The sequence below is a fragment of the Schistocerca gregaria genome, chromosome 3 (genome assembly GCF_023897955.1).
Source record: "Schistocerca gregaria isolate iqSchGreg1 chromosome 3, iqSchGreg1.2, whole genome shotgun sequence".
Lineage (NCBI taxonomy): Eukaryota > Metazoa > Arthropoda > Insecta > Orthoptera > Acrididae > Schistocerca > Schistocerca gregaria.
Window position 1 is genome coordinate 26,744,144 of NC_064922.1, and position 11,674 is coordinate 26,755,817.

Sequence of the window (11,674 nt, forward strand, 5' to 3'; positions counted from 1 at the left end):
GAATTTTTAACACTCCTACATGCGCACCTTGCCATGCAAGAGGAATAATTCCCAACCCACAGAGGTGTCTAGGCAGATACAAGCGAACGATTAGCATCCACAATTGGCAAACGTTCTTTTATTCGTGCGCAGGAAGCACCCACCTCGCACACCTACACTTAACTTAGAAACAGTACAAATGTTCCCATAAGATTCTCAAGCCTACGTCGGAAAGATCTGCCTTGCGCCGAGTTCACGTAAATCCCACTGCACGTTCCCATTCTTTGCGTGCAGTCGGCTGCTACTGGCGTTGCTGGTTGTGACTGCTGATAACAGATGCCGTAGCAATCACTTCATGGAGTGAGTTGAATGTTTTGCGATAGTCTGTCTCTGACAAGCAAGCACAGGTGATATAGGTGCGAGCACAGGAAGCTTGCAGCCCCTCGCTGCCTGCAGACACAGAGCAGCCACACTAGGAGAGCGGCCTAAGCCGTAGGCGAAATGTGCTCATTCGCTTTGGCGCGACGTCGAACTATAAGTAAGGCTGTCACTAGCGTGAGCGTCGTGTAAAGTCGGAAAAGTCGGCTGCATGGGTGATTGCCAAGTTTGGGGAGCGTTTCGCAGTATGATCAGTGCAATGGAGACGCGGAAACTGGTTGTGTCCCAGTGTTTTGCAGTTGGACGACAAGAGTTTTACACAGTAGCAAAGAGCGAGGCACTGAGTTGGCATGAACAATGGAGAGCACAATGGGGCTCGAGATGTGCTTGTTACCTCAGGTGCTGTGTGATTGTCGACAAGGAGTGAAATGGACCAATTTGTGACCGCCCTTTCCATTTAAGACGTGAAAAACAGACGGAATTTGCATTCGTAATACCAGAGTATCGAAACTACTTGGAACTCTTGTGTATATGAACGTGTCCGCGCCTTTGTACTCTGGTACCTTCGCCGCTACAAACCAACCAACCAACGTGTCCGTGCACATCAGAGTCCCAAAGAATGGAGAATAGCCAGGCTTGGTCGTGTGTGCAGCCGTAGCTCAGTTGGCAGATCGTTCGCTTAGCGTGTGAAAGGTCTCGGGTTCAAGCTCCGGCTTCTCCATGTTTTGTGGTCAGTGCATGGTAAGTGTTGGTCGCGGCGAACATAAAGGGACGCAAGAAGTTGCAAAACCAGCGTCACAGACTGATATGATGTATACTGTTATAAGGAGAGCAAGATGTAAGTGTGGTGACCGGCTGTTATCGTGGTGTCATCGAGTGCAGATCTGTCTTAGGTATCACGGCTTAACGTCATTGAAGCCTAGAGAGTGGACAACACGTTCGTCTTACTCAGAGCGGTGTCCGAATTCTACTTTCGACGTTATGCGTGCCACTCTTAATGTGGCCAACTACGATTCGATACAGAATGTACGAAACCTGAAAGACACCCTCACTGATACATAGAGAGTAGTGTTTGTCTGCGGAATAATGGGAGTGTAAGGGTCTGTGACGTTGATGTGGCTGTATGTAGCACGATTAGTCAACGGGGAGGTGGGCGTAGCTCAGATGGTAGAGCGCTCGCTTAGTGTGCGAGAGGTACTGAGATCGATACCCAGCGCCTCCAGAATTTTTAACACTCCTACATGCGCACCTTGCCATGCAAGAGGAATAATTCCCAACCAGCAGAGGTGTCTAGGCAGATACAAGCGAACGATTAGCATCCACAATTGGCAAGCGTTCTTTTATTCGTGCGCAGGAAGCACCCACCTCGCACACCTACACTTAACTTAGAAACAGTACAAATGTTCCCATAAGATTCTCAAGCCTACGTCGGAAAGATCTGCCTTGCGCCGAGTTCACGTAAATCCCACTGCACGTTCCCATTCTTTGCGTGCAGTCGGCTGCTACTGGCGTTGCTGGTTGTGACTGCTGATAACAGATGCCGTAGCAATCACTTCATGGAGTGAGTTGAATGTTTTGCGATAGTCTGTCTCTGACAAGCAAGCACAGGTGATATAGGTGCGAACACAGGAAGCTTGCAGCCCATCGCTGCCTGCAGACACAGAGCAGCCACACTAGGAGAGCGGCCTAAGCCGTAGGCGAAATGTGCTCATTCGCTTTGGCGCGACGTCGAACTATAAGTAAGGCTGTCACTAGCGTGAGCGTCGTGTAAAGTCGGAAAAGTCGGCTGCATGGGTGATTGCCAAGTTTGGGGAGCGTTTCGCAGTATGATCAGTGCAATGGAGACGCGGAAACTGGTTGTGTCCCAGTGTTTTGCAGTTGGACGACAAGAGTTTTACACAGTAGCAAAGAGCGAGGCACTGAGTTGGCATGAACAATGGAGAGCACAATGGGGCTCGAGATGTGCTTGTTACCTCAGGTGCTGTGTGATTGTCGACAAGGAGTGAAATGGACCAATTTGTGACCGCCCTTTCCATTTAAGACGTGAAAAACAGACGGAATTTGCATTCGTAATACCAGAGTATCGAAACTACTTGGAACTCTTGTGTATATGAACGTGTCCGCGCCTTTGTACTCTGGTACCTTCGCCGCTACAAACCAACCAACCAACGTGTCCGTGCACATCAGAGTCCCAAAGAATGGAGAATAGCCAGGCTTGGTCGTGTGTGCAGCTGTAGCTCAGTTGGCAGATCGTTCGCTTAGCGTGTGAAAGGTCTCGGGTTCAAGCTCCGGCTTCTCCATGTTTTGTGGTCAGTGCATGGTAAGTGTTGGTCGCGGCGAACATAAAGGGACGCAAGAAGTTGCAAAACCAGCGTCACAGACTGATATGATGTATACTGTTATAAGGAGAGCAAGATGTAAGTGTGGTGACCGGCTGTTATCGTGGTGTCATCGAGTGCAGATCTGTCTTAGGTATCACGGCTTAACGTCATTGAAGCCTAGAGAGTGGACAACACGTTCGTCTTACTCAGAGCGGTGTCCGAATTCTACTTTCGACGTTATGCGTGCCACTGTTAATGTGGCCAACTACGATTCGATACAGAATGCACGAAACCTGAAAGACACCCTCACTGATACATAGAGAGTAGTGTTTGTCTGCGGAATAATGGGAGTGTAAGGGTCTGTGACGTTGATGTGGCTGTATGTAGCACGATTAGTCAACGGGGAGGTGGGCGTAGCTCAGATGGTAGAGCGCTCGCTTAGTGTGCGAGAGGTACTGAGATCGATACCCAGCGCCTCCAGAATTTTTAACACTCCTACATGCGCACCTTGCCATGCAAGAGGAATAATTCCCAACCAGCAGAGGTGTCTAGGCAGATACAAGCGAACGATTAGCATCCACAATTGGCAAGCGTTCTTTTATTCGTGCGCAGGAAGCACCCACCTCGCACACCTACACTTAACTTAGAAACAGTACAAATGTTCCCATAAGATTCTCAAGCCTACGTCAGAAAGATCTGCCTTGCGCCGAGTTCACGTAAATCCCACTGCACGTTCCCATTCTTTGCGTGCAGTCGGCTGCTACTGGCGTTGCTGGTTGTGACTGCTGATAACAGATGCCGTAGCAATCACTTCATGGAGTGAGTTGAATGTTTTGCGATAGTCTGTCTCTGACAAGCAAGCACAGGTGATATAGGTGCGAACACAGGAAGCTTGCAGCCCCTCGCTGCCTGCAGACACAGAGCAGCCACACTAGGAGAGCGGCCTAAGCCGTAGGCGAAATGTGCTCATTCGCTTTGGCGCGACGTCGAACTATAAGTAAGGCTGTCACTAGCGTGAGCGTCGTGTAAAGTCGGAAAAGTCGGCTGCATGGGTGATTGCCAAGTTTGGGGAGCGTTTCGCAGTATGATCAGTGCAATGGAGACGCGGAAACTGGTTGTGTCCCAGTGTTTTGCAGTTGGACGACAAGAGTTTTACACAGTAGCAAAGAGCGAGGCACTGAGTTGGCATGAACAATGGAGAGCACAATGGGGCTCGAGATGTGCTTGTTACCTCAGGTGCTGTGTGATTGTCGACAAGGAGTGAAATGGACCAATTTGTGACCGCCCTTTCCATTTAAGACGTGAAAAACAGACGGAATTTGCATTCGTAATACCAGAGTATCGAAACTACTTGGAACTCTTGTGTATATGAACGTGTCCGCGCCTTTGTACTCTGGTACCTTCGCCGCTACAAACCAACCAACCAACGTGTCCGTGCACATCAGAGTCCCAAAGAATGGAGAATAGCCAGGCTTGGTCGTGTGTGCAGCCGTAGCTCAGTTGGCAGATCGTTCGCTTAGCGTGTGAAAGGTCTCGGGTTCAAGCTCCGGCTTCTCCATGTTTTGTGGTCAGTGCATGGTAAGTGTTGGTCGCGGCGAACATAAAGGGACGCAAGAAGTTGCAAAACCAGCGTCACAGACTGATATGATGTATACTGTTATAAGGAGAGCAAGATGTAAGTGTGGTGACCGGCTGTTATCGTGGTGTCATCGAGTGCAGATCTGTCTTAGGTATCACGGCTTAACGTCATTGAAGCCTAGAGAGTGGACAACACGTTCGTCTTACTCAGAGCGGTGTCCGAATTCTACTTTCGACGTTATGCGTGCCACTCTTAATGTGGCCAACTACGATTCGATACAGAATGCACGAAACCTGAAAGACACCCTCACTGATACATAGAGAGTAGTGTTTGTCTGCGGAATAATGGGAGTGTAAGGGTCTGTGACGTTGATGTGGCTGTATGTAGCACGATTAGTCAACGGGGAGGTGGGCGTAGCTCAGATGGTAGAGCGCTCGCTTAGTGTGCGAGAGGTACTGAGATCGATACCCAGCGCCTCCAGAATTTTTAACACTCCTACATGCGCACCTTGCCATGCAAGAGGAATAATTCCCAACCAGCAGAGGTGTCTAGGCAGATACAAGCGAACGATTAGCATCCACAATTGGCAAGCGTTCTTTTATTCGTGCGCAGGAAGCACCCACCTCGCACACCTACACTTAACTTAGAAACAGTACAAATGTTCCCATAAGATTCTCAAGCCTACGTCGGAAAGATCTGCCTTGCGCCGAGTTCACGTAAATCCCACTGCACGTTCCCATTCTTTGCGTGCAGTCGGCTGCTACTGGCGTTGCTGGTTGTGACTGCTGATAACAGATGCCGTAGCAATCACTTCATGGAGTGAGTTGAATGTTTTGCGATAGTCTGTCTCTGACAAGCAAGCACAGGTGATATAGGTGCGAACACAGGAAGCTTGCAGCCCATCGCTGCCTGCAGACACAGAGCAGCCACACTAGGAGAGCGGCCTAAGCCGTAGGCGAAATGTGCTCATTCGCTTTGGCGCGACGTCGAACTATAAGTAAGGCTGTCACTAGCGTGAGCGTCGTGTAAAGTCGGAAAAGTCGGCTGCATGGGTGATTGCCAAGTTTGCGGAGCGTTTCGCAGTATGATCAGTGCAATGGAGATGCGGAAACTGGTTGTGTCCCAGTGTTTTGCAGTTGGACGACAAGAGTTTTACACAGTAGCAAAGAGCGAGGCACTGAGTTGGCATGAACAATGGAGAGCACAATGGGGCTCGAGATGTGCTTGTTAGCTCAGGTGCTGTGTGATTGTCGACAAGGAGTGAAATGGACCAATTTGTGACCGCCCTTTCCATTTAAGACGTGAAAAACAGACGGAATTTGCATTCGTAATACCAGAGTATCGAAACTACTTGGAACTCTTGTGTATATGAACGTGTCCGCGCCTTTGTACTCTGGTACCTTCGCCGCTACAAACCAACCAACCAACGTGTCCGTGCACATCAGAGTCCCAAAGAATGGAGAATAGCCAGGCTTGGTCGTGTGTGCAGCCGTAGCTCAGTTGGCAGATCGTTCGCTTAGCGTGTGAAAGGTCTCGGGTTCAAGCTCCGGCTCCTCCATGTTTTGTGGTCAGTGCATGGTAAGTGTTGGTCGCGGAGAACATAAAGGGACGCAAGAAGTTGCAAAACCAGCGTCACAGACTGATATGATGTATACTGTTATAAGGAGAGCAAGATGTAAGTGTGGTGACCGGCTGTTATCGTGGTGTCATCGAGTGCAGATCTGTCTTAGGTATCACGGCTTAACGTCATTGAAGCCTAGAGAGTGGACAACACGTTCGTCTTACTCAGAGCGGTGTCCGAATTCTACTTTCGACGTTATGCGTGCCACTCTTAATGTGGCCAACTACGATTCGATACAGAATGCACGAAACCTGAAAGACACCCTCACTGATACATAGAGAGTAGTGTTTGTCTGCGGAATAATGGGAGTGTAAGGGTCTGTGACGTTGATGTGGCTGTATGTAGCACTATTAGTCAACGGGGGGGTGGGCGTAGCTCAGATGGTAGAGCGCTCGCTTAGTGTGCGAGAGGTACTGAGATCGATACCCAGCGCCTCCAGAATTTTTAACACTCCTACATGCGCACCTTGCCATGCAAGAGGAATAATTCCCAACCAGCAGAGGTGTCTAGGCAGATACAAGCGAACGATTAGCATCCACAATTGGCAAGCGTTCTTTTATTCGTGCGCAGGAAGCACCCACCTCGCACACCTACACTTAACTTAGAAACAGTACAAATGTTCCCATAAGATTCTCAAGCCTACGTCGGAAAGATCTGCCTTGCGCCGAGTTCACGTAAATCCCACTGCACGTTCCCATTCTTTGCGTGCAGTCGGCTGCTACTGGCGTTGCTGGTTGTGACTGCTGATAACAGATGCCGTAGCAATCACTTCATGGAGTGAGTTGAATGTTTTGCGATAGTCTGTCTCTGACAAGCAAGCACAGGTGATATAGGTGCGAACACAGGAAGCTTGCAGCCCATCGCTGCCTGCAGACACAGAGCAGCCACACTAGGAGAGCGGCCTAAGCCGTAGGCGAAATGTGCTCATTCGCTTTGGCGCGACGTCGAACTATAAGTAAGGCTGTCACTAGCGTGAGCGTCGTGTAAAGTCGGAAAAGTCGGCTGCATGGGTGATTGCCAAGTTTGCGGAGCGTTTCGCAGTATGATCAGTGCAATGGAGATGCGGAAACTGGTTGTGTCCCAGTGTTTTGGAGTTGGACGACAAGAGTTTTACACAGTAGCAAAGAGCGAGGCACTGAGTTGGCATGAACAATGGAGAGCACAATGGGGCTCGAGATGTGCTTGTTAGCTCAGGTGCTGTGTGATTGTCGACAAGGAGTGAAATGGACCAATTTGTGACCGCCCTTTCCATTTAAGACGTGAAAAACAGACGGAATTTGCATTCGTAATACCAGAGTATCGAAACTACTTGGAACTCTTGTGTATATGAACGTGTCCGCGCCTTTGTACTCTGGTACCTTCGCCGCTACAAACCAACCAACCAACGTGTCCGTGCACATCAGAGTCCCAAAGAATGGAGAATAGCCAGGCTTGGTCGTGTGTGCAGCCGTAGCTCAGTTGGCAGATCGTTCGCTTAGCGTGTGAAAGGTCTCGGGTTCAAGCTCCGGCTCCTCCATGTTTTGTGGTCAGTGCATGGTAAGTGTTGGTCGCGGCGAACATAAAGGGACGCAAGAAGTTGCAAAACCAGCGTCACAGACTGATATGATGTATACTGTTATAAGGAGAGCAAGATGTAAGTGTGGTGACCGGCTGTTATCGTGGTGTCATCGAGTGCAGATCTGTCTTAGGTATCACGGCTTAACGTCATTGAAGCCTAGAGAGTGGACAACACGTTCGTCTTACTCAGAGCGGTGTCCGAATTCTACTTTCGACGTTATGCGTGCCACTCTTAATGTGGCCAACTACGATTCGATACAGAATGCACGAAACCTGAAAGACACCCTCACTGATACATAGAGAGTAGTGTTTGTCTGCGGAATAATGGGAGTGTAAGGGTCTGTGACGTTGATGTGGCTGTATGTAGCTCTATTAGTCAACGTGGGGGTGGGTGTAGCTCAGATGGTAGAGGGCTCGCTTAGTGTGCGAGAGGTACTGGGATCGATACCCAGCGCCTCCAGAATTTTTAACACTCCTACATGCGCACCTTGCCATGCAAGTGGAATAATTCCCAACCAGCAGAGGTGTCTAGGCAGATACAAGCGAACGATTAGCATCCACAATTGGCAAGCGTTCTTTTATTCGTGCACATGAAGCACCCACCTCGCACACCTACACTTAACTTAGAAACAGTACAAATGTTCCCATAAGATTCTCAAGCCTACGTCGGAAAGATCTGCCTTGCGCCGAGTTCACGTAAATCCCACTGCACGTTCTCATTCTTTGCGTGCAGTCGGCTGCTACTGGCGTTGCTGGTTGTGACTGCTGATAACAGATGCCGTAGCAATCACTTCATGGAGTGAGTTGAATGTTTTGCGATAGTCTGTCTCTGACAAGCAAGCACAGGTGATATAGGTGCGAACACAGGAAGCTTGCAGCCCCTCGCTGCCTGCAGACACAGAGCAGCCACACTAGGAGAGCGGCCTAAGCCGTAGGCGAAATGTGCTCATTCGCTTTGGCGCGACGTCGAACTATAAGTAAGGCTGTCACTAGCGTGAGCGTCGTGTAAAGTCGGAAAAGTCGGCTGCATGGGTGATTGCCAAGTTTGGGGAGCGTTTCGTAGTATGATCAGTGCAATGGAGACGCGGAAACTGGTTGTGTCCCAGTGTTTTGCAGTTGGACGACAAGAGTTTTACACAGTAGCAAAGAGCGAGGCACTGAGTTGGCATGAACAATGGAGAGCACAATGGGGCTCGAGATGTGCTTGTTACCTCAGGTGCTGTGTGATTGTCGACAAGGAGTGAAATGGACCAATTTGTGACCGCCCTTTCCATTTAAGACGTGAAAAACAGACGGAATTTGCATTCGTAATACCAGAGTATCGAAACTACTTGGAACTCTTGTGTATATGAACGTGTCCGCGCCTTTGTACTCTGGTACCTTCGCCGCTACAAACCAACCAACCAACGTGTCCGTGCACATCAGAGTCCCAAAGAATGGAGAATAGCCAGGCTTGGTCGTGTGTGCAGCCGTAGCTCAGTTGGCAGATCGTTCGCTTAGCGTGTGAAAGGTCTCGGGTTCAAGCTCCGGCTTCTCCATGTTTTGTGGTCAGTGCATGGTAAGTGTTGGTCGCGGCGAACATAAAGGGACGCAAGAAGTTGCAAAACCAGCGTCACAGACTGATATGATGTATACTGTTATAAGGAGAGCAAGATGTAAGTGTGGTGACCGGCTGTTATCGTGGTGTCATCGAGTGCAGATCTGTCTTAGGTATCACGGCTTAACGTCATTGAAGCCTAGAGAGTGGACAACACGTTCGTCTTACTCAGAGCGGTGTCCGAATTCTACTTTCGACGTTATGCGTGCCACTCTTAATGTGGCCAACTACGATTCGATACAGAATGCACGAAACCTGAAAGACACCCTCACTGATACATAGAGAGTAGTGTTTGTCTGCGGAATAATGGGAGTGTAAGGGTCTGTGACGTTGATGTGGCTGTATGTAGCACTATTAGTCAACGGGGGGGGTGGGCGTAGCTCAGATGGTAGAGCGCTCGCTTAGTGTGCGAGAGGTACTGAGATCGATACCCAGCGCCTCCAGAATTTTTAACACTCCTACATGCGCACCTTGCCATGCAAGAGGAATAATTCCCAACCAGCAGAGGTGTCTAGGCAGATACAAGCGAACGATTAGCATTCACAATTGGCAAGCGTTCTTTTATTCGTGCGCAGGAAGCACCCACCTCGCACACCTACACTTAACTTAGAAACAGTACAAATGTTCCCATAAGATTCTCAAGCCTACGTCGGAAAGATCTGCCTTGCGCCGAGTTCACGTAAATCCCACTGCACGTTCCCATTCTTTGTGTGCAGTCGGCTGCTACTGGCGTTGCTGGTTGTGACTGCTGATAACAGATGCCGTAGCAATCACTTCATGGAGTGAGTTGAATGTTTTGCGATAGTCTGTCTCTGACAAGCAAGCACAGGTGATATAGGTGCGAACACAGGAAGCTTGCAGCCCATCGCTGCCTGCAGACACAGAGCAGCCACACTAGGAGAGCGGCCTAAGCCGTAGGCGAAATGTGCTCATTCGCTTTGGCGCGACGTCGAACTATAAGTAAGGCTGTCACTAGCGTGAGCGTCGTGTAAAGTCGGAAAAGTCGGCTGCATGGGTGATTGCCAAGTTTGCGGAGCGTTTCGCAGTATGATCAGTGCAATGGAGATGCGGAAACTGGTTGTGTCCCAGTGTTTTGCAGTTGGACGACAAGAGTTTTACACAGTAGCAAAGAGCGAGGCACTGAGTTGGCATGAACAATGGAGAGCACAATGGGGCTCGAGATGTGCTTGTTAGCTCAGGTGCTGTGTGATTGTCGACAAGGAGTGAAATGGACCAATTTGTGACCGCCCTTTCCATTTAAGACGTGAAAAACAGACGGAATTTGCATTCGTAATACCAGAGTATCGAAACTACTTGGAACTCTTGTGTATATGAACGTGTCCGCGCCTTTGTACTCTGGTACCTTCGCCGCTACAAACCAACCAACCAACGTGTCCGTGCACATCAGAGTCCCAAAGAATGGAGAATAGCCAGGCTTGGTCGTGTGTGCAGCCGTAGCTCAGTTGGCAGATCGTTCGCTTAGCGTGTGAAAGGTCTCGGGTTCAAGCTCCGGCTCCTCCATGTTTTGTGGTCAGTGCATGGTAAGTGTTGGTCGCGGCGAACATAAAGGGACGCAAGAAGTTGCAAAACCAGCGTCACAGACTGATATGATGTATACTGTTATAAGGAGAGCAAGATGTAAGTGTGGTGACCGGCTGTTATCGTGGTGTCATCGAGTGCAGATCTGTCTTAGGTATCACGGCTTAACGTCATTGAAGCCTAGAGAGTGGACAACACGTTCGTCTTACTCAGAGCGGTGTCCGAATTCTACTTTCGACGTTATGCGTGCCACTCTTAATGTGGCCAACTACGATTCGATACAGAATGCACGAAACCTGAAAGACACCCTCACTGATACATAGAGAGTAGTGTTTGTCTGCGGAATAATGGGAGTGTAAGGGTCTGTGACGTTGATGTGGCTGTATGTAGCACTATTAGTCAACGGGGGGTGGGCGTAGCTCAGGTGGTAGAGCGCTCGCTTAGTGTGCGAGAGGTACTGGGATCGATACCCAGCGCCTCCAGAATTTTTAACACTCCTACATGCGCACCTTGCCATGCAAGAGGAATAATTCCCAACCAGCAGAGGTGTCTAGGCAGATACAAGCGAACGATTAGCATCCACAATTGGCAAGCGTTCTTTTATTCGTGCGCAGGAAGCACCCACCTCGCACACCTACACTTAACTTAGAAACAGTACAAATGTTCCCATAAGATTCTCAAGCCTACGTCGGAAAGATCTGCCTTGCGCCGAGTTCACGTAAATCCCACTGCACGTTCCCATTCTTTGCGTGCAGTCGGCTGCTACTGGCGTTGCTGGTTGTGACTGCTGATAACAGATGCCGTAGCAATCACTTCATGGAGTGAGTTGAATGTTTTGCGATAGTCTGTCTCTGACAAGCAAGCACAGGTGATATAGGTGCGAACACAGGAAGATTGCAGCCCCTCGCTGCCTGCAGACACAGAGCAGCCACACTAGGAGAGCGGCCTAAGCCGTAGGCGAAATGTGCTCATTCGCTTTGGCGCGACGTCGAACTATAAGTAAGGCTGTCACTAGCGTGAGCGTCGTGTAAAGTCGGAAAAGTCGGCTGCATGGGTGATTGCCAAGTTTGGGGAGCGTTTCGCAGTATGATCAGTGCAATGGA

At 49.6% G+C, this 11,674-nt stretch overlaps 1 non-coding gene across 1 annotated transcript; it reads left to right on the forward strand.

Moving 5' to 3' along the window:
• The first annotated feature begins 10,979 nt into the window (after positions 1-10,979).
• Trnat-agu (transfer RNA threonine (anticodon AGU)) lies at positions 10,980-11,053 on the forward strand. Its single transcript has one exon. It is a non-coding gene; the product is annotated as a tRNA-Thr (tRNA).
• Positions 11,054-11,674: the final 621 nt, after the last annotated feature.